The sequence below is a fragment of the Trachypithecus francoisi genome, unplaced genomic scaffold (assembly GCF_009764315.1).
Source record: "Trachypithecus francoisi isolate TF-2019V2 unplaced genomic scaffold, Tfra_2.0 Lachesis_group3, whole genome shotgun sequence".
NCBI lineage: Eukaryota > Metazoa > Chordata > Mammalia > Primates > Cercopithecidae > Trachypithecus > Trachypithecus francoisi.
Genome location: NW_022681468.1, coordinates 158,052,076 through 158,075,818, shown reverse-complemented (window position 1 = coordinate 158,075,818; position 23,743 = coordinate 158,052,076). Strand labels below are relative to the sequence as shown.

Here is a 23,743-nt window from a genome sequence, read left to right as displayed (position 1 = left end):
CAGCAAAAAGTGCTGGCTTACGGGATGCACTGCTGGAGCCCACAGTTTGGACCCACATCCTCATCTGTGTTCCCCATTGTGCATTAGAGAGTTCTGGGGCAGAGATGGCTGCAGGTGAGCTTGAGGACTGTCATCTCTAGCTGCATGCAGAAGCTTCCCCTACAGGGTATGTACCTGGGTTCTAGTAGTCTTCCTCCTGAGATCAGGAAATAAGGGACACATTGGTAAACCAAGGTAGTCTGACTTGCAGACCAGATGCCTAAAAGGCAATTATTTAGGCAGGGTAAGTTTCTAGAAGCAGTAAAATTTCTTGTTAAACTGCATAGTCAAATAAGGGATCCCAGAACATTTCTTACTAATAAGGTCTCAGATCTCATAAATAACGTCATGAAAAGCAAGTTGTTTCCTTTGGTCCCAACTGAATGAATAAGGAAGCCCAGGATTTCCTGATGCAGGGAACGGCATGACCAAATTGCCCTCGATGGTCACTCAGTGATCCTGCTGGACAAGCAATGTGTTGTCCTACATGGCTACTTCCAGAAGGCTGGGCAATGCCATTTCTTGTACTGACTTTTCATTCTGCCCGTGTCTTTGCTGTTGGGGACCACATTTCACTTGAATCATTGGGCCTGTTTCTAGAAGAGCATCTTCTCATTTGCTGCCACTTTTCTGCTTCTTAAATTAGTTCAGACAACTGAGCTTTGAAAAATGTCTAAAATAGGGGTAAGTGGTCCCCTGTTGATGGGTCAAACACGCACCTTTCCATGTCTGGACTTTGGGTCTTCTATTTCTTGGGGGGCTGTATTAGTTTGCGAGGCTGCTGTAACAAAGTGCTATAGACTCGGAGGCTTAAGCAATAGCAGTTACCCTGTCACAATTGTGGAGGCCAGAAGTCTGAGTGAAGGTGTTGTCAGGGCTGGCTTCCTCTGAGCCTCTCTCCTTGGCTGGTAGATGGCTGCCAGCTCACTGGGTTCACGTGACCTTCCCTCATCCCTGTCTGTGCCCTAGTCTCCTCTTCCTGTAAGCACTCCAGTCAAATTAGAGTAGGGCCCCATGCTCATGACCCCCTTTTCCTTTAATTACCTTTTTAAAGGTTCTGTCTTCAAATAGAGTCGCACTCTGAGGCACCAGGTGTTAGGATTTCAACATGTGAGTTTGAGGGGGATGCAACTCAGTCCGTAATGAGGGTATTGTGTCTGACTTTTTGAGGGCAAAGGGTCAGGGTTGAAGAAGTCTAAGTGTTCATTTTAGCTGTAATATTTACAGTCTGTGTGACCTTTGAGTCTCCAGTTTCTCCTTTGAAAAGTGGGGGAAGTGCCGGCTTCACAGAGGTTGGAGGATCACTCTGTGGAGGTGTGCAGCACACTTACTCTGGCACTCAGAGAAGAGCACACATTCCATAAAGGCAGTTATGTGTTTACAGGCAGAATGATGAGGATTCCTGCTTTTAGAACAAGATGATAATATAACAATGTAGAAAAAAATAATCAATGTTTTTCATTTCTCAATTCAGATTTTTTAAGTTTGAAATCGAGAATAAATTTTATAACATTCAGCCTGGGCAATGTAGTGAGACCTCCATCTCTAGCAATAACAACAACAACAACAACAGAATTAGCCGGGCATGGTGACCTGCACCTGTGGTGCCAGGTACTCAGGAGGCTGAGGTAGAAGGATCCCTTGAGCCCAGCAGTGAGCTTTGATTGTATCACTCATGCCAACCTGGGTGACAGAGTTAGGTGCTATCTCCAAATATTTATATATATATAGAGAGAGAGAGAGAGCGAGAGAGAGAGCCCTACCATATTTATGTATAATATGTTGGTGGAATCTTATTAATACGGTTACAAGAGGCAGTTTATATGGCCTATGTATAGGATCTTTAATTCCAAAATGTAAAATGTTGGATGATTCCAAATGCTCTGGCTAATGAGGAGTTTCCAAGTTGTAATTGAATTTCAAGGAGCAAAGACCTGACAGTCTCTGCCTGACAAATGTTACCAGGATCCAGGCCCTCAGAAACGATCCCCGCCTCCACATGCCTGGCCCAGCTGCCGGTGCAGAACCCCATCGCTCGCACATCTCTTGAGCTCTACTGAAGGGTCCTGCTCGTTCCTCTTTCCCATGGTGGATGTAGACCCCATCCGCCAGGCTTCATCGTGGAGGATGTAGACGTTGCTTCATTTTCTGCTTTCGTTTTCCTGAGACATGGAATGTAGGGCTTTCTTTTTGAAGTAACTGCTAAATCTGTGGCCCACAGGTCCACATGAACCCCGTGTGGAATGAATAGATTTCAGAGAATATTTAAGCCACTCATAGACACTTGTCTATTGCTGCAGAACAAACTACTCAGAACTGAGTGACTTAAAGCAAACAACTCAGATTATTCCTTAGGATGCCGCGGGCTGTCCAGGCCCATGTGGCTGGTTGTCTGTTTCACGTGGCACTGGGCACAGCCGTGGGCTGGGGCTCCACTGGGCCGGCGTGCCGAGGGGTGCACTTCCACAGCGGGGCAGGACTGGGCTGAGCCAGTGGGGATGCCGGCCCTGGTGGGAAGCTCAGCCATTCAGCCAGGGGCTGTGCACCCACCCCTTCTGGGCCTTTTCCACAAGGCTTGGTGTCTCCCAGCTTGGTGGCCAGCAGTGCTCTGACAGGAAGGAAGGATAGGCTGCTCATACTCTTAAGAACTGGGTGTGGGAGTCCTGCAACAGCCCTTCTTCACATTCTGTTGGTCAGAGTAGGCAGGAGCCCAGCTTGGTGTCAAGAAAGGGAAATCAGCTCCCATATCTAGGGCAAGAAGGGTGGGAGGGAGGCCACAGAGCGCTCTGGGGACACTAGTGATCACAACTGAGGAAGGAAAGCCGTGAAACTGCAAGGGTCAAAGTAAAGCCCCAGGAAGCAGAAAGACCAGAAGAGGCGTGCATCGTGAAGGGGAAGGCACACTCCGCCGTGTGCCCACTGAAAGGGGCAATGTGGGAGGAGGAGCAGGCAGGAGGAGAGAGCTTCCAGACAAGTCAGATCTGGTCATCCCTGCCTCCCCTTGCTGTCTGGCTTCCCCTTCCTGTCTGGACACACTGTGCAGCCCCCAGGTATGTGCTGACCAGCCCACCCCTGCCCTGTAGCCTCATCCACTCTCCAGCCCTACTGCTTGTCCTTCGGCTCATTGATGCACTGATGCTTCCAGGCAGAGCATTTCTGTGAGCTTCTTGCAGGGTGAGGAATGCCCACCCCTTCACTCCCAGTGGGAAAAACCTCCCTGACACCCTCACCCCCACCAAGTTTAGAACACATTGCTCTGTCACGTAGAAAAGGATTCCTGTCCACAATGGCACTTAGGGTTTGCTACCTCTTAGGGGCACCTAGCAGGGCACTTGATACACATTTGGGCAAAGACAAGATGGAGAGGAAGGGAGGGTGCAGGAACTATTAGGAGGAGGAGCGAAGAAGATGGATCAGTGTAATGCAGTGCGGCTAAGAACAGCCAGAGAAGAAAGAAAGGAAAGGAAAGGAAAGAAATCATGTAGGCAACCTAGAAAACACTCAGCTGAGACTGAGTCCAAAAATGGACACAGGAAATAGCAAAAATAGGCTTCACTAGTAATATCCTAACCCTCTGATATTCTGTTATTGGGAATTTTGAGAGATACTGAGTTTAAAGCTTTCTGCCAGCTTCCAGGCATGGAAAATAATATGTTCTACTTAGTAGACTCATCTGTTAGTTCATTATTGTCTGAATGGAGTCGAGGGGCTTTTCCTAAAGGAGGGGGTTAAATGCATCCTGTGTAAGCCCCGCTTTTGATAGGAGTGTTGATGTAGCTCAGGTGAAGCCTCCCAAACATGTCTGTCCTATTTCTCACTCTATTCTGGTTTGATATTGGAGTCCCCACGTGAGTCACTATTGCTTTTTGAGATATAATGCATTTTCCATGCTTTAAAGTGGCTGGGTCACTGCAAAACAGCTATCTCTGCATCATTTCTGGAATGGGCTGCTGTATTTCCTTGATGGATGGGGAACAAGTTGTGCCGCTGCCAGCCAGCTGGCCAGGTCACACTGAGGAGAGGATGGACACGAATAAAAGCGTCTCTGTCTGGTGCTGATCCCAGTCATTTCTTTGTTGCTTTATTTTGCTTTACTTTAAGCCTGCGGCTCAAGGAGTTTTCTGAACACCATCTTGCCTAAAGTGGGTAGCAATTATGGATGGCTTGCTGTGATTTTCCCCTTTGGATGGAATTAAAGGCCTCGCTGGGATCAGCAGTGGGCTTGCAGAAGGACAGTCTGAATGCCGGCACCTCTGCGGATGCACCTGCACCGTGCAGAGACAGGCAGCTGCCTCACCCTCTCTGGGCTTCTCTGTTTCTGAGTTGCTTGGTCAGAAATTTCTATTGCAATAATGGAAATCTTTTTCAATGAAGATATTTAAAGATGTTTTTGTTGCCTCTGAAAGTTTAGAACAGCATGGGGTATCAGCCATCCTTTTTCACTGAGTGTGCAAAGCTACATTTGTCATCTGCAGGCTTGTGTCTTTCACTCGTTTCCCTGACCCTGTGGCTGATAGCAGAGCCTGGGGAGGGGGCTTGTATGCAGAACACACTTGAGCAGTGTGGCCAAGCCTGGAAGCCTCATAATTGTGCTCGTCATTGCGTTGCCAGGCGTCTTAGGGAACCTGGGGGAGCCAACCCAGGACAAGGGTTTCTGAGCTTGTAGCTTATTCGGGAAGGATCCTGGGAAGCAGGATGAGGGGAGGGGAGTGAGATAGGGAGGGCAGGCAAGCCGCTGGAATGAGCAGTGAAAAGCAAATCGTACTGCAGGCAACCAGAGCCCATTCCTACTGGGGAGCTCTGGGAGACTGTGTGTAGCACATCTCAGCCTTGTGCTGAGGAAACTGGGATGCTTATCTGCCAGCTGCCTTCCATCATAGGCTGAGAGCTGCTACCAGGGGTGTCAGCTCCCTGGCACCTCTGGCTTGCCTACCCCATGTGTGGATCAAGTGCAGAGCTGCAGATGCTTGCAGTAGACAGCTGTCAGGGCCTTGGGCACGGGAGGATGATTGTAGACATGGTCTGCTACAGCACAGATGAGCCATCCACTCAAGTACTAGTTGCTTTCACCCTGCTGTGATTGTAGATCCAATCTCAGCTTCTGGTGGGGAGCATAGCAACAATATGAGTGGAAGGGAAAGAGTCCTAGGACTTGAGGGTCCTAGGGATGAGGGTGTTCTCAGCCAGAGCAGAGGAGGCAGGCAGGTGGCAAATTTCACTGGACTAAAGAAGACCCCAAGCCTGCATCCCAGCAAGTGGTGCCTGCTCCACGTGGGCTGCCATGTGTCTATTATGGAATCATGGCAGTGTACACATGGAATGGCATCTCAGGGAGTGAATCTGTGAGTTGTAGTGTTGTCATGGTTAATAGCTTTTGAAATTGTGGTATCCCTCGGTCTAACCAAGGTTGGCGGGCTGGTGCTCAAAGGCTCATAATGCAGTCATGGCCAGGCTCTTGGAGGGCCCAAGGGCATCACTGGAAGGTGATATGGTTGCTATAGTTTGAATATTTGTCCTTTACAAATATTTGAGTATCTGTCTTCTCCAAAATTTGTGTTAAGATTTAACCCCCAATATGACAGTATTGAGAGATGGGAACTTTGAAGGGCAGCTGGGTCATGAGGGCTCTGCCCTCATGAATGCTTTAACCTATTCACGGATTAATGGATCAATACGGTATCATGGGGATGGGACTGGTAGCTTGATAAGAAGAGGAAAAGAGGCCTGAGCCAGCACCTTCAGGCCCCTCCCCATGCGATGCCTGGTACCACCTTGGGACTATAGAGAGTCCCCGCCAGCAAGAAGCCCTCACCAGATGCAGCTCCTTGACTTTGGACTCCCAGCATCCGTACTGTAAGAAATGAATTCTTTTCTTTATAAATTACCCAGTTTCAGGCATCCTGTTACAAGCAACAGAAAGCAAACTAAGACAGTAGTAGTTCCAGGTGAGCAGAGGTAATTTTGCTGCTGGGGACCTCAGAGAAGGAGTTTTGAGGATGTGCTGTTACAGCTTTCGTATTAATCAGATATTCGCACCCGAGCTGGAGGGAGGCTGTTTCTAAATCGTGTGGTGGGAAGAGAGGGGGAGAGCAGCAGCTTGTTTTCAAGCAGTGAGTGGAGCCAGCCAACCAATGTTTGCATCTTCAAAGTCATCCTCCAAACTGTCCATCTCACCCTCCCCGGTCTCATCATGGTCCCTCTTGCTGTTTGTTTTTAATTTGTTCATTCACTCAACCAATATTTAGTGAAGGCTCCCGCAGCATAATCACACACTGCTCTAGGAACTAAGGATTCAGCAGTGATCCAGCCAGACCCAAACCCACTAGAGAAATAGAGATGGGGAAGAGAGGAGGGGGGCATGGGCCAGAGTGTGAGTGCTCCCAGAAAAATTACGCAGGAAAGGGAATAGTTGAGGGCTGAGCCAGAGGTCAGGGAGAGACCAGGAGACCGACTAGAGGGCTGCGAAGGAACAGGCCCTGTGATATCAAGTGGAGAGTGTTCCCGACAGAAGGAACAGTCAGTGCAGGGGCCCTGTCAAGAAAGCTTGTGAAAGACTTTGAAATGCATAAAAATAGTGAGGGAAGAAAAAATAAAGACGCCTGGGTTCCTGCAGAATACTAGGCACAGTCACAGGCACCTTCCTGGTCATCTGAGTCTGTAGTGGACTGTGCCAGTCATGGTCTTCAAACTAGTTTTCAACTCTAACTTCTAGAAAACTGATGGCAAAACCAATGATTCTAGTCCACAGAGAAGCAAATGGGTTTTGCTGGTGGACCAATTCCCCTGTCGACAGATTCAGACCAGTGTGCCTGGTTGTCTTTGTATGTGTCTGCTTTTAGGATGCTCTGCAGAATTGGTTTTAACATTTTCCTGGTTCCTTCATTCATTAATGACTTAAGTAGTCTTTGACACATGATCATTTTATATTTGTGCAAGTGTCATGATTTTATCATTTTAAAAATTCATCAATTGCCCTGAGGCAGGAACATGCCATCCAGGTCTGTCCTAGGAGCAAATTCAGCTGTTGTGGCTGGAGAGAATTGGTGGGTGGGGAAGGCCAGGGGTCAGAGAGAGGGCCAGAGACATGATGGGGAGAGCTGGGGACCAAGTCGTGGAGGCCTTGGCTTTGACTGTGAGTGAGACAGGAGAGGCCCTGATACCTTTGATAGAATTTTGGTTTCAGTTCCTTTTTGCTCTGAAAATTTTAAAACAATATTTATTCATATTCTCCTCTTGACTTGTTAGCTATTGATTCCCATCAGGTGATTTTGTCCAGAAGTTATTCTCTGTTCTTTTCTGCTTGTACACTCCTCCCAGCCTGTGGCAGGGGGCAGGTGTTGCTTTTGTTGTTTCTTCTAGCATCTCAGCAAGAGGAAGGGAGGAAGGGCAAGGGTGTGCGTGGTAAATCAGCCCTTGATGGCCCAGCTGTTTGCCTCTGGCTAACTTGGAGCCCACCTGTTGGCACCAGAGTGCGTGGACTGCTGCTGGCTGACTGTTAATGCTGCCTGCCTCATCCGGTGCCTTCTGAAGGTACCATGCACTACGTTCAGGCTACTTGCCCGCAGCTCCTGGTCTTCAGCACCCTGGAGCCAAGCCCCCTTTACTTGGCACTCGCCTAGTGCCAGCAAATGGTAGCCGGGAAATTGTAGCTTTATGCCTTCTTGCTAGACTTTATGAAGTCTGTTTGAGCATCCACAATTCTCAGGGCGGGAAGCTGGTGCTCAGAGAGGTTCAGCCACTTGCCCAAGGTCACCCAGCAGGGTCTGCCTGACTCCATAGTCTGACTCATTACCGGCCAGTCTCTCATCACATCAGGAAAGAGCTCAATCTCTTGTGCTTCATTTTCTAAAGTTAAAAAGCAGAGAGATCCCCTCTTCCTCCCTCTGAGCCGGCTCCACTTTCGCACCTGCTCTGGGCTGCTCTGCAGACTCAGCCCTCCACTTCCTAAAAAGAGTGAGTTTGTTTTTTTTTCTGAAGCTGCTGTGGGGTTTTCTGGGTTTTTTTTTTTTTTTTGGTTTTTTTTGTTTTTTTGTTTTTTTCTGAAGCTGCTGTGGGGTTTACTGTCACTTCTTGACTGGTTTCACTCAGAATCTGACATTTACCTTTTCTTTGACCAAATCCCCTGCCAGCCAGTGTACACGGGCCACAGAGCAGTGCCACAGCAGAGCATGGAATGACAGAATCCAACTGCTGTGCAAGAGTTTGAGCAGAATTTCAAGCAGAGGACAGGTGCTGCGGTGAACGGAAGTTTGTGGGGATAGCGTTGCACTGAGGTGGACTGGGTGAGGCTGTCTTCTGGCATGTGGCAACGGGCCAGTCCATGGGGCAGCTCCCCAACCCCCTGCACACCAAGGGCCCTGAAGCTCATTGTGCCCAAGGGCACGGCTTTTGGAGATGAGCTTATTGATCTTTGTGATGTGGAACACAGAGCCAGTGCGGTTGTAAGGGCTGTGTGATAAATACGTGAGACAGGAACTCGATGGGCGACGGGCAGTTCAGTCTTCATCATGAGCTGCCTGAGGGAGCAGGGCAGGCAGCCAGGTGAGGGCCAGGGTCCGCCGCCTCCCTGCCCCTTCCTGAGCCTGCTGTGGGTTCCCTGCGCATGTTCACTGCCCACCAGAGATGCAGTCTTCAGCTGTCTGCACAGGAGGAGATTTACGAAGTCGTGTGTGAGGCATCAGAAGGCAGCTGGGCCTCCCCAGCACGCTAAGACCTCAGTGGTGCAGGGTGCAAGGCCGAAGCTGGATGTGCCCCCTCGCTTGTATCAAAACCTGGAGAAACTGAGGCTTTCCTTGTGGGCCAGGGCCACAGGGTCGGTGGAGCTGTTGCTGTCAGTCGACTGGGTGGTGTTTTCTGGAGACCTACTCTGTGTAAGATACTAGAAGCACCTTCACTGCCCTTGAGGCATGTGTAATCAGTAGCAAATCACTTTACCGTGGGTGGTCTCATCTGATGTAATTTTGTGTCCTTCAGTGAAGTCATCTAAAATTACTCTCTCTGCTTCACAATTGAGGAAATGGTTTCTGAAATTAAATGGCTTGTTGATGCAGTTCTGAGGACTTGCCTCCAAACCCTCGTGCTTTTCCCAATCCTTGACAGGCTCTTTGTGGCTGTAAGACAAGGGCACAAAGTGCATCTTGCAGAGCAGAAGATAACGTATGTCAGGGACATAACATCTTAGAAAGATGTGGAAGAGAGAGAGCCTCATCCAGTGGGAGGGCGTGGGCAACTGTTCACGGCAGGGTGGCCATACGTCTTGGTCTGTCTGGGACAGCCCTGGTTTGTGCCTGAGGTCCTGGCACTGCTGTTAATGGTGCCTTTTTTCACTTTTAAGATGGGGCACTTCATGGAAAGACATGTAAGTTAGGTCATATGGCACAGGGCCCTTAGCGGGGATGGGGAGAGTTCACCTTGGAAGGGACTAAATGTGGCAGGACCCTCAATGCATGTGCTTGGAATGAAAGGGAGAGGGAAAAGAAGAGCGATAATCAGGTCAGGGACTAGCTATAATCTAAGGAATCGTGACCAGCCCAGCCGGACTTCTCTGGAAATCTGTCCTTGACTCCTGGCCACAGTCGCCTACTCTGGGCTGCTGTGTACCTTGGAGGACTCTATGTAAACATCACACAATGCTGCAGATGTGAGTTGTTTTTCCCCACTGTCCAGCGAGCTCCTTGGGAGCAACCACGTTCCATTCGCATTTTTTAATCCTCCCAAGTTAGTGTGACAAATAGCACATGGCAAGCAGCACATTGCAGTGGGAGAGGGATTAGTGGGGCTGCTACCCTGTTCCAGGAGGGAGTTGCTGGAGGCCAGAATCTGGAGTAGCACTTGGAACTCAGGCTGTCTGGATCAAGAGAGCCATCTTCCAGCACCCTTAGATTAAAAATAAGTAAGTTCTGATTGTGTGGGGCAGGGAGGTAGGGTATGGGTCCTAGCCCGAGAAGCAAATTAGTCTAGAAATTATTCTCTTTTCTCCTCCACTACCCACACCAATCTATCTTGAAGGATTATCCACTTGAAATGACTCTGGAGATCTTTTCACATTATTTGTGGTCTTTTTTTAATATAAATTTTACATCCTTAACTAATCACATTTTTGTATTGTTTTCTTTACGGATCCTTTATGGCTTTGGGATCCCAGACCAGGAGACTATCAATTTATTCTAGTATAGTTTCTTCTGATAATTTTTGGTAAACTGAATAGTTTGTTTTTTATTGTGTATGTTCCCCACCACCACCACAAAATGTTTGTGTATGCTATGAGGTAAGGGTCTAATACTTTTCTTTAAGGGATAGAAAATAATTCTAACAGCACTTATTGAACAAAACATCTTTCTCGCCGTGGAATTGAAGTGGGATTGTTATAGTCATCTATGCATGTGCCAATATCATACTGAGAGCTGAGCAGGGTGAATAAAAAGAGACATATGTCTTGAATATCTTGCTGTGATTTTAAAACACTGATGATAAAGGCAAAACCCTTATAAGCTCTCAAAGCAAAAAAAAAAAAAAATCACAGTTGCAAGAAACAGTAGCCTAATAGAGGACTATTTTCAAATATTGAAGGGCAATGATTTTTAAAATAAAATATTTTGCTGAACTGAACTTTCTGGGCAAAAATAAAAGCAGTTTTAAGTATGCAAATACTCAAGTATGAAATAATTTACTCAGAGTTGTATTCCAGCAAAATGAGAAGAAACCAAGAACGAGGCAAACCTGGAATATAGTCAGCACTCGTGAGTGATGGAATCACTAAAAGGCATAGTTCAGTCTAATTATTTGATGATACTGTTAAATGGTTTTTGTTGGCAGGGGACTAAGAAGTAGAAGTAATAGTAGACGTTTGGTGTCAGCCTTCTTTGGTTCATGCATGGTAAAGATAACCCTCGTTAAATGCACAAAATGAAAAGAAGTACAAGTAAATGTATATGTTAAATACTTGAACAGCTATCAGAGTAACAGAAATAATATCATAACTTCCAAACCACTAGACATAAAATAAGGGACCGAAACCTGAAGTTGATGCCTGTAATGCAAGAACAGAAAACTGAGAAACAGCGTAAGTATGGGGACTCTCATGGGTCCCCGGCATGGGTGTGAACGGTATCTTCAACTGAAGACATTTGAGATTAAACAGATAGAGAAAGAAGCTTTTTCAGAGCTTACTTATCTGACTACAGGCAAAACCTTCTGGGAGTGAGGCTGGCATAGATCTCCTTTCTAGCGGAGTTTTTACTGACTGGAAAGAAGATGGAAAAGACCAGTCGCACCTGCATAAACAGAACTGTCTCGCAGACCTTCTTATCTCCCATTTGCTCCCCTAGAAACCTATCGGTTCTTCTCATAGAAGCCCTTCCTCTCCCCTCTCTCCCCTGTGGAGTATATAACCTCATCTTTAGCTGTTTAAAGAGTTACATTTTTCTTTGTGCCCCGTGCACATGTAGGCATAAAAGTCAGTTTTCGGTTGCTCATCTGTCTTTTGTCAGCTTAATTCCTAAGCCCCCCACTCCCCAAAAGAATCTATAAGGGTAGAGGAAGAGTGTTTCTTCTGTAACATGAGAAAATCTGGCCCAAAAAAAAAAAAAAAGCCTACAAAAAAACAAAAAAAAAGCTACTAGCAGAAACAAGTTAAAACATCACTAATCAAAAAATTCAAATGGGTTTAAATCTCATAACAATTCTCCGACCAAAACAGACTCCTGCATTGGTTTCAAAAAATCAAAATCCAACTATATTATATATACAGAAGATAAATGTTAATCAAATAATCCATAAGATTGAAATTAAAAGGATTGAAAAACCATGTCTGCCAAATGCCATAGGAAGAAACAGATTTAGCATTGTTCTTATTTCACAAATATAGATGAAAGACAAAATACATAAAAAGGGACAAAATGAGTATTTTATGTTGATTAATGGAAAGTTTATTGAGAAAAAGTGCTCATGAATAATTATGTTGCAGTGTGACTGCAAAAAAATACAATCAATGCTGATGAAAGTCAAAGGAGAAATTAGCAAAAACCAGAATCTCAAGAAAGGTAAGTATGCCTTTCTAGATGGAATGAAATAAAACAGTTGATAAAACTAACCCAGAAGATGTATAGAAAGATTTGTATCTAACAAATATTTCCCAAAAGTAATAATATTCACAAAAAATAAACTAAGACTGGAAGAAAATTCATAAGCAGATAAATAATACTCAGAAGAAAACTAGCAAACAAAGCTGACTGTTGAAAAGTCAGGTGAATCCACCTCAAAGTCAGAGATAAGGCAAAGATGAGGAATGTTAGGGACTGAATGATTGTGTCCCCTCAAAAATTAGTGTGTTGAAATCCTAACCCCCAAGGCAATGGAGTTAGAAGGTAGGGCCTCTAGGAGGGGATTGGGTCATAAAGGTGGAGTTTCATGAATGGGATTAGTGTCCTTATAAGGAGAGACACAAGGGGCTTTCTTCCTGTCTCTGCTTATTTGGCCATCTGAGGACACAAGGAGAAGATGTGTATCTGCAAACCAGGACAGTTGCCCTCCCTAGACATCAAATCTGTGGGTGCTTTGATCTTGGACTTACAGGCTCCAGAACCGTGGAAGATAAATGTTTGTTATTTAACCCCCCGGTCTGTGATAGTCTGTTATAGCGGCCAGAACTGACTAAGACAACAGCTATCACTGCTTTCAACTGCCTGGTGGATGCCCTAGCCGGAGCCCTATGACAGCAAGTTAAAAAAAGATATCTAAATGTTACAAGGAAGAAAAAACACTATCATTACTTCCAGTTGATTATTCACCTAAAGGCAGACGCAGCTGACAAACTTGGAACTAATAAAAGATTTAAGAAAGAAGACAATAGCTGAGCTAGGCGTCAGTGAAGAACAGTGAAGTGAAATGGAAAGAAAAGACCTCATTTACACTCATGATGATAACCATAAAATACCAAAGAATAAACCTGGTACAGATGCACCAAACCGTTGTGAGGAAAACGATAAAAATTTACCAAAGCACCTGAAAGAGTGAAAGAGCCAGGAAGCAGCTCATAGGGTCTGCTAGCTGTCCTTCTCCTGCAGCTGGACCATGTGTTGGAAGCCTGGAGTAGCAGCGAGGTTGCTGCCTGGGGACCCAGAGTCAAGGACTTGGAACTGCTCTGTCCAGGCTGTCTAGGAGACTGTAGAGACGCTCCGCTGCAGTCTTTCTGGGGTCAAGAGGGGGCAATTGGGAAGAGCTTTGAAAACTCTCAGGCTGCTCAGGGAGTTCTTAGATAGTGCTTTGGGCTCCATGTAGGGGATCTAGATCCTGCTTGCCCGGTTAGCTCTTCTGATTCAATGTTCCAACATCTGCTCTGGCTAAGAAGCTGCCGAGTGATTGTTAGCAATGGAAACTGCATCTTTGCCTCCTCAGGGTCTGATACAGCAGGTTTGGAGTACAGCTCAGGAATCGGTCACATGTGGTCCCCCTGGGTCACTTGTGAAAGACTCTGTCCTGCTGGGCATGAATGCCAGCTTGCATTCCTTTAATTAAATGGAAACTGGGAGGTATCTGGTGGCTAGAAGTCATGAATTTCAGCCCATATGCTTACTTCAATTACATGCTTGTCTCCATCCTGCTGTCCAGAGAAAACCAACTGAATGATGAATGGCGCTCTCACCATTGGTGGCTGATGTCAAAACAAAACAAAACACAACAAAAAGATCCAGAACTTGATTTTGACACTATGAATGCTTGTGCCTGATACGTCGTTTGTGCTTCTCATTTTCCCAGGGATGCTTTAATGCTAAGAACTTCAGTGAATCACTACAGAATTCTTTGTGCATTTTGTAATTAATAGGCAAAATATGTTGTGCTGTAACATAGCTCCTTTGATGTTCTTAGTAAGCGGAACATAGTATGGATTCCACTTTATTGACTTCCAGATGGTGCCTGTAAAGGTTATAACAATGAGCTAGTTAAATGTTTTGTCCCTACCAGTGGGTTCATGGCTTCATAAAGACCTGTGGTAGGTAGCGTCTGAGTTTGTAGTTTGCATTTATTTCTGACTTTTAAGTCTACATTGATACAATCTCTTCATCTTGGCTTTGTTGAACTCTGCCTCATTTATTATGAAAACCGCTTCAGGTTGAGGGCAAGGCAAAGAAAGAAGCCTTCGTATTTCAAAAGAACAAGATGGATAGCCATGACATAGTCAAATTGCTTAATTTCTGTTCCTTTTCCCTAAACTACTAAATTTCATCTTATTTATCTTCCTTCAGTCCATCTACTTAATATATTTTATGTGGTTATGCTGACTGCATTTTTCAGTCATCATATTTTCCATGGGTTTTTCTAATCATCATTTTAGTAGTGTCATAATTCATAGAGATGAAACTTTCTAGTTCACCATTGTTGGATTTAGTACGTTTCTAACTTGTAAGTTTTATTTTGAAACATTAATAATTATAGGTCTCAAGAAATGGAAAAAAATTATGGGGAGGTGCATTTTCGTATTCCTCTTAATATTCCCCAGCCGAAACACCTTAAATAACTCTGCATCTTTACCTCCTAAATTACCAAATTACCTACCAAATTAACATTGGTATACTCTATAAAGTTTATTCAGATTTCACCAGTTTTACATTCATGCATTTTTGTGTGTGTGTATAATTCTAAGCAGTTTTGTCACATGTATTGATTCATGTAACCACCAACAAATTAAGATAAAGGACTGTTCCTCGGCTGTAGGTCTCTTGCACTATCCCTTTATAGCCACATCCCCCTTGTCCCTAACTCCTGGCAAACACTAATCCATCTCTTGAATTGTGGCATTTCAAGAATATTATATATGTAGACAAATATAGTTTGTAACCTTTTGAGATTGGCTGAATAGTGGTCCGTGGTATGGATGTGCCACAATTTGTGTAACTGTTAATCCATTAAGAGACATTTGAGATGTTTTCAGTTTTTGGCTATTGCAGTCATAGCTTCTATAACATCCATGTCCATGTTTGTTTGTTTTTGAAGATGTTTCCATTCGTCTGGTATAAATTACATAAGCATGCAATTGTTAGGTTGTATAATAAGCAGATGCTTCGTTTTATAAGAAACTGCCATACTGTTTTCCAGAGTGGCCGTTCCCACCAGAAGTGATCAAGGTATTCCGCATCCTCCCCAGAATTTGGTGTTATCGCTATTTTTATTTTAGCCATGCTAGTAGGTATGTAGTGATAACCCATTGTGTTTTTAATTTACGTTCTCCTAGTGGCTAATGATGTGCAACATCTTACCATGTGTTGGTTTGTCACCTGTATATCCTCTTCGTTGAAATCTATGTTCATGTCTTTTTGCCCATTTTCTAGTTAGATTGTGTGGGGTTTTGTTTATTTTTACTCTTGAGATTTAAGAGTTCTTTATTCTAGATATGCCTTTTGTCAGATATGTGTTTTGAAAATATAGTTTGTCTTTCTGTAGTTTGTCTTTCTGTAGTTTATCTCTTCTTCTTCTTCTTCACAGAGTAAATGTGTTCTTTTTAAAAATTATAGTGAAGTTGTTTATCAAATTTTACTTTGATGGATTGTGTTTTTGATGTCAACTCTTAGAACTCATAGCCTAGAGTCCTGAAGATTTCCTCCTATGTTTTGTTCTAAAAGTTTCACATTTTTAAGTATTACATTTAAGTCTGTCATTTATTTTAAGTTGATGTCAATTTTGGTATGATATCTGAGATTTACATCAAAGTTTATCCTTTTGCCTGTGGATTTTCAGTTATCCCAGCTCCACTCATTGAGAAGACTATATTCCTCCTCTGAATTGCTTTGAAAAAAATCAGTGGGGTGTATTTGTGTGGGTCTGCTATTGGGTTCTCAATTCTGTTTTATTAATCTAGATCTCTCTCCATTATACTCTTTTGCTTTCATTGTACAGTAAGGCTTAACATTAAGTAGAGTGCTTCTTCCCATTTTATTGTTCTTTTTCAAAATTGTTCTAGCTATTTTAGTTTATTTGTTTATATAAATTCCAGACTGACTTTGTGTATCCATATGTACAAAGCTCTTGGTGGGTTTTTAATGGGAATTTTGTTGAACCTACAGGTTCTCATAGGGACAATTATTGAAATCTTCCAATCCATAATCATGGTATGTCCCTCTTATGTCAATCTTCTATGATTTTTCCATCAGTATTTTGTAGTTTTCAGCATGTAAGATTTATGCTTGTTTTGTTAAATTCATATTTGTTTCATTTTTGACCAGTTGTAAATGATACTGCATTTTCAGTATCCACATGTTTATTGTTAGTATAGCAATTAATTATTTTATGTGGATCTTGTATTTCTGACCTTGCTGAACTTACTCATTAGATCCATCAGTTTTTTGTTTTTTTTTTGTTTTTGTTTTGAGATTCCTTTGGATTTTCCACATAGACCCTCATGTCACCTGAAAATAGGCACTTTTTTTTTTTATTTCTTTCTGATTTCTAGGCCTCTTACTTCCTTTACTTTCCTGGTTAGGATTTCTAGTATTATGCTGAATTAGAATGTTAAAAGTGAACAACTTTATCTTGTTTCTGATCTTATGGGGAAAGTATCCAGTCTTTGACTATTAAGTATGATGCTAGCTGTAGGTTTTTGTCAAATTTCTTTTATCAGGATGAGGAAGTTCCTCTCTCTTCCACTTTTCTGAGACTTTTTATTATGGATGAGTGTTGAGTGTTATTACTTATTTCTTCTGCATCAATTGATGTAATCATGTGATTTTTCTTCCTTGGCTGCTTAATATGGTAGATTACATTGATCAGTTTTCAATTACTGAACTAGTTTTACACTCATGGAACAAACTCTGCTTGGTCATATGTGTAATTCCTTATATATGCTGCTAAGTTGTATTGCCAATATTTTTTGAGTGGTTTATGTATATTTATGAGAGAATGTGGTCTGTAGCTTTTGTTTTTGCATTTTATAATTTTTTTCTACTGTCTTTGCCTAGTTTTGGTTATGAGGTTAATAAAATCCTCTAAGTGTTTTATCCTTCTTTATTTACTGGGAGACAGTGATAGAATTGGCATTAATTCTTCCTTAAATATTTGTTAAAATTCCCCAGCGAAGCCATTCAGGATCTGGAGATATCTTTTTTAAAAACATTTAAAATTATGGACTCAATGTGTTTAATTGTTTTAGGGATCTTCAGCTTATTTATAGCCTATTGGTTGAGTTTTGGTAGTTTGTGCTTTTCAAGTAATTGGTGCATGTCATTTAAGTTGCTAACTGTATGTGTTAATTTCTATGCAAAGAGTTGTTCATGGCTTTCCTCATCATTCTTTTGATGTCTACAATGTCTGTGTAGTGACACATGGGATACATTCCTCCTATTAGTTCGTCAATTTTATTGATATTTTCAAAGAAGCAGATTTTCATTTCATTGATTTTTTTTTTTCTTTTTTTTTCCTCTTCTCCATGTCAGTGATTTTATACTTTTGTATTTATTATTTACTTCCTTCTACTTGTGGGGCTTGTCTCTCTTTTCTGGTTTCTTACCGAGTGAGCATAGATACAGACTTGAATATTTTTCTCTTTCTTAAAATAAGCAGTACTATAAATTTATTCTCAGCACTACCAGCATGTCATACATATTGATACATTGTATTTTTATTCAGTTTAGTGTATTTTTCTCCATTTCCTTGAGACTTTCTCTTTGACTCATGGATTATTTAGCAATTTGGCTTTCAGTTTCCAAGTGTTTGGAGATTTTCTTGTCATCTTAATGTTATTCATGTCTAGTTTGATTGCATTGTGGGCAAATATCATACTTTGTGTGGTTTCACTTCTTTTAAATGTATTGAGGTTTTTCTTAGGCTCAGGATATGGTCTATCTTGGTATATGCTCCATGAGTACTTCTTGGTAGACAGTTTCCTAAATGCCAGTTAAGTCCTGATGTTTGATGGTGTAAGTTCTTTTATATCCTTGCTGATTTTCTGTCTAGTTGTCCTGTCATGAATTATTGAGAGAGCAATGTTGAAATCTCCAAATATAGTTATGAACTTGTCTATATCTTTTGAAAATTTCCATCAGTTTTGGGGTCACGTATTTTGAAGCTTCCTTGTTTGAGAAAGGATTTATGATTGCTGCGTCTTCTTGGTAGATTGAGCTTTTATCATTATGTAAATTTACATCTGTCTTTCATAATTTTCTTTTCTCTAAGATCTTCTTTATCTGATAATAATATAGTTACTCTTGTGTTTTTTGAGTAATGTTTGCAGGGTGTGTGTGTCTGATATATATATACATATATACTTCGTTTTTTCTTTTTTCTGCCTTTCTATGGTGTACTTAACATTTTTTGAGAATTTCTTTTTTAGAATTTCCTTTTTATTCATAGTGTTTTTGAGTATGTCTCTTTGTACACCTATTTCATGGTTTCATGGTTGCTCTAGATATTACATTTTATATATGTAACTTATTACATTACTGACTACTGGTATAAACATTTTTTTTTTTTTTTTTTGAGACAGAATCTCGCTGTGTTGCCCAGGCTGAAGTGCAGTGGCACAATGTCGGCTCACTGCAAGCTCCGCCTCCCAGGTTCATGCCATTCTCCTGCCTCAGCCTCCCCAGTAGCTGGGACTACAGGCGCCTGCCACCACGCCTGGCTAATGTCTTGTGTTTTTAGTAGAGACAGGATTTCACCATGTTAGCCAGGATGCTCTCAATCTCCTGACCTTGTGATCCACCTGCCTCAGCTTCCCAAAGTGCTGGGATTACAAGCATGAGCCACCGCACCTGGCCTAGTATAAACATCTTACTGGTTCAAGTAAAGTAGATGAATTTTCTCTTCCTTCTTTTATTGTTTTTATCTCTCTTTCAAGAATTTCCTTTAGCCATACTTCTTGGGTAATTCTACTGCTCACTAGTTCTCTTAGTTTTTTCTTCACCTGAAAAATGTCTTGACATTTCTTCATTATTCCTGAAAGATATTTTAACTGGAGTTAGAATTTTGAGTTTACAGATAATTTATTTCAGCATTTGAAAACGTCATGCCGCCTCCTGCTGGTCTCTGTTGAAAATTCTGCTGTCGGCCGGGGAGCAAGATGGCCGAATAGGAACAGCTCCAGTCTCCCAACTCCCAGCGCGAGCGACACAGAAGACCGGTGATTTCTGCATTTTCAACTGAGGTACTGGGGTCATCTCACTAGGGAGTGCTGGACAATCGGTGCTGGTCAGCTGCTGCAGCCCGACCAGCGAAAGCTGAAGCAGGGCGAGGCATCGCCTCACCTGGGAAGCGCAAGGGGGAAGGGAATCCCTTTTCCTAGCCAGGGGAACTGAGACACACAACACCTGGAAAATCGGGTAACTCCCACCCCAATACTGGACTTTAAGCAAACGGGCACACCAGGAGAATATATCCCACACCTGGCCAGGAGGGTCCCATGCCCACGGAGCCTCCCTCATTGCTAACACAGCAGTCTGCGATCTAACCCAAACGGCAGCAGCGAGTCTGGGGGAGGGGCGCCCGCCATTTCTGAGGCGTAAGTAGGTAAACAAAGCCGCTGGGAAGCTCGAACTGGGTGGAGCTCACAGCAGCTAAAGGAAACCTGCCTGTCTCTGTAGACTCCACCTCTGAGGACAGGGTACAGATAAAAACAACAACAAAAAAGCAGCAGAACCTCTGCAGACGCAAACGACTCTGTCTGACAGCTTTGAAGAGAGCAGTGGATCTCCCAACACGGAGGTTGAGATCTGAGAACGGACAGACTGCCTGCTCAAGTGGGTCCCTGAACCCTGAGTAGCCTAACTGGGAGACATCCCCCACCAGGGGCAGTCTGACACCCCACACCTCACAGGGTAGAGTACACCCCTGAGAGGAAGCTTCCAAAGTAAGAATCAGACAGGTACACTAGCTGTTCAGCAATATTCTATCTTCTGCAACCTCTGCTGCTGATACCCAGGCAAACAGGGTCTGGAGTGGACCTCAACCAATCTCCAACAGACCTACAGCTGAGGGTCCTGACTGTCAGAAGGAAAACTATCAAACAGGAAGGACACCTATACCAAAACCTCATCAGGACGTCACCATCATCAAAGACCAGAGGCAGGTAAAACCACAAAGATGGGGAAAAAGCAGGGCAGAAAAGCTGGAAATTCAAAAAATAAGAGCGCATCTCCCCCTGCAAAGGAGCGTAGCCCATCGCCAGCAACGGATCAAAGCTGGTCAGAGAATGACTTTGACGAGATGAGAGAAGAAGGTTTCAGTCCATCAAACTTCTCAGAGCTAAAGGAGGAATTACGTACCCAGCGCAAAGAAACTAAAAATCTTGAAAAAAGAGTGGAAGAATTGACAGCTAGACTAATTAATGCAGAGAAGGTCATAAACGAAATGACAGAGATGAAAACCATGACACGAGAAATACGTGACAAATGCACAAGCTTCAGTAACCGACTCGATCAACTGGAAGAAAGAGTATCAGCGATTGAGGATCAAATGAATGAAATGAAGCGAGAAGAGAAACCAAAAGAAAAAAGAAGAAAAAGAAATGAACAAAGCCTGCAAGAAGTATGGGATTATGTAAAAAGACCAAATCTACGTCTGATTGGGGTGCCTGAAAGTGAGGGGGAAAATGGAACCAAGTTGGAAAACACTCTTCAGGATATCATCCAGGAGAACTTCCCCAACCTAGTAGGGCAGGCCAACATTCACATTCAGGAAATACAGAGAACGCCACAAAGATACTCCTCCAGAAGAGCAACTCCAAGACACATAATTGCCAGATTCACCAAAGTTGAAATGAAGGAAAAAATCTTAAGGGCAGCCAGAGAGAAAGGTCGGGTTACCCACAAAGGGAAGCCCATCAGACTAACAGCAGATCTCTCGGCAGAAACTCTACAAGCCAGAAGAGAGTGGGGGCCAATATTCAACGTTCTTAAAGAAAAGAATTTTCAACCCAGAATTTCATATCCAGCCAAACTAAGTTTCATCAGTGAAGGAGAAATAAAATCCTTTACAGATAAGCAAATGCTTAGAGATTTTGTCACCACCAGGCCTCCTTACAAGAGACCCTGAAGGAAGCACTAAACATGGAAAGGAACAACCAGTACCAGCCATTGCAAAAACATGCCAAAATGTAAAGACCATCGAGACTAGGAAGAAACTGCATCAACTAACGAGCAAAATAACCAGTTAATATCATAATGGCAGGATCAAGTTCACACATAACAATATTAACCTTAAATGTAAATGGACTAAATGCTCCAATTAAAAGACACAGACTGGCAAACTGGATAAAGAGTCAAGACCCATCAGTCTGCTGTATTCAGGAGACCCATCTCACATGCAGAGACATACATAGGCTCAAAATAAAGAGATGGAGGAAGATCTACCAAGCAACTGGAGAACAAAAAAAAGCAGGGGTTGCAATCCTAATCTCTGATAAAACAGACTTTAAACCATCAAAGATCAAAAGAGACAAAGAAGGCCATTACATAATGGTAAAGGGATCAATTCAACAGGAAGAGCTAACTCTCCTAAATATATATGCACCCAATACAGGAGCACCCAGATTCATAAAGCAAGTCCTTAGAGACTTACAAAGAGACTTAGACTCCCATACAATAATAATGGGAGACTTCAACACTCCACTGTCAACATTAGACAGATCAACGAGACAGAAAGTTAACAAGGATATCCAGGAATTGAACTCATCTCTGCACCAAGCGGACCTAATAGACATCTATAGAACTCTCCACCCCAAATCAACAGAATATACATTCTTCTCAGCACCACATCACACTTATTCCAAAATTGACCACATAATTGGAAGTAAAGCACTCCTCAGCAAATGTAAAAGAACAGAAATTATAACAAACTGTCTCTCAGACCACAGTGCAATCAAACTAGAACTCAGGACTAAGAAACTCAATCAAAACTGCTCAACTACATGGAAACTGAACAGCCTGCTCCTGAATGACTACTGGGTACATAACAAAATGAAGGCAGAAATAAAGATGTTCTTTGAAACCAATGAGAACAAAGATACAACATACCAGAATCTCTGGGACACATTTAAAGCAGTGTGTAGAGGGAAATTTATAGCACTAAATGCCCACAAGAGAAAGCAGGAAAGATCTAAAATTGACACTCTAACATCACAATTAAAAGAACTAGAGAAGCAAGAGCAAACATATTCAAAAGCTAGCAGAAGGCAAGAAATAACTAAGATCAGAGCAGAACTGAAGGAGATAGAGACACAAAAAACCCTCCAAAAAATCAATGAATCCAGGAGTTGGTTTTTTGAAAAGATCAACAAAATTGACAGACCACTAGCAAGACTAATAAAGAAGAAAAGAGAGAGGAATCAAATAGACGCAATAAAAAAATGATAAAGGGGATATCACCACCGACCCCACAGAAATACAAACTACCATCAGAGAATACTATAAACACTTCTACGCAAATCAACTAGAAAACCTAGAAGAAATGGATAATTTCCTGGACACTTACACTCTCCCAAGACTAAACCAGGAAGAAGTTGAATCCGTGAATAGACCAATAGCAGGCTCTGAAATTGAGGCAACAATTAATAGCCTACCCACCAAAAAAAGTCCAGGACCAGATGGATTCACAGCTGAATTCTACCAGACGTACAAGGAGGAGCTGGTACTATTCCTTCTGAAACTATTCCAATCAATAGAAAAAGAGGGAATCCTCCCCAACTCTTTTTATGAGGCCAACATCATCCTGATACCAAAGCCTGGCAGAGACACAACAAAAAAAGAGGATTTTAGACCAATATCCCTGATGAACATCGATGCAAAAATCCTCAATAAAATACTGGCAAACCGGATTCAGCAGCACATCAAAAAGCTTATTCACCATGATCAAGTGGGCTTCATCCCTGGGATGCAAGGCTGGTTCAACATTCGCAAATCAATAAACGTAATCCAGCATATAAACAGAACCAAAGACAAAAACCACATGATTATCTCAATAGATGCAGAAAAGGCTTTTGACAAAATTCAACACCCCTTCATGCTAAAAACGCTCAATAAATTCGGTATTGATGGAACGTACCTCAAAATAATAAGAGCTAATTACGACACACCCACAGCAAATATCATACTGAATGGGCAAAAACTGGAAAAATTCCCTTTGAAAACTGACACAAGACAGGGATGCCCTCTCTCACCACTCCTATTCAACATAGTGTTGGAAGTTCTGGCTAGGGCAATCAGGCAAGAGAAAGAAATCAAGGGTATCCAGTTAGGAAAAGAAGAAGTCAAATTGTCCCTGTTTGCAGATGACAGGATTGTATATTTAGAAAACCCCATTGCCTCAGCCCAAAATCTCCTTAAGCTGATAAGCAACTTCAGCAAAGTCTCAGGATACAAAATTAATGTGCAAAAATCACAAGCATTCTTATACACCAGTAACAGACAAACAGAGAGCCAAATCATGAATGAACTTCCATTCACAATTGCTTCAAAGAGAATAAAATACCTAGGAATCCAACTTACAAGGATGTCAAGGACCTCTTCAAGGAGAACTACAAACCACTGCTCAGTGAAATCAAAGAGGACACAAACAAATGGAAGAACATACCATGCTCATGGATAGGAAGAATCAATATCGTGAAAATGGCCATACTGCCCAAGGTTATTTATAGATTCAATGCCATCCCCATCAAGCTACCAATGACTTTCTTCACAGAATTGGAAAAAACTGCTTTAAAGTTCATATGGAACCAAAAAAG

At 42.8% G+C, this 23,743-nt stretch overlaps 1 protein-coding gene across 1 annotated transcript in view; it reads left to right on the top strand.

The window, feature by feature from the left end:
- Positions 1 to 23,743, top strand: part of CHRNA7 (cholinergic receptor nicotinic alpha 7 subunit) — a 141,965-nt gene that overhangs the window by 75,973 nt on the left and 42,249 nt on the right. The window lies entirely within an intron of this gene.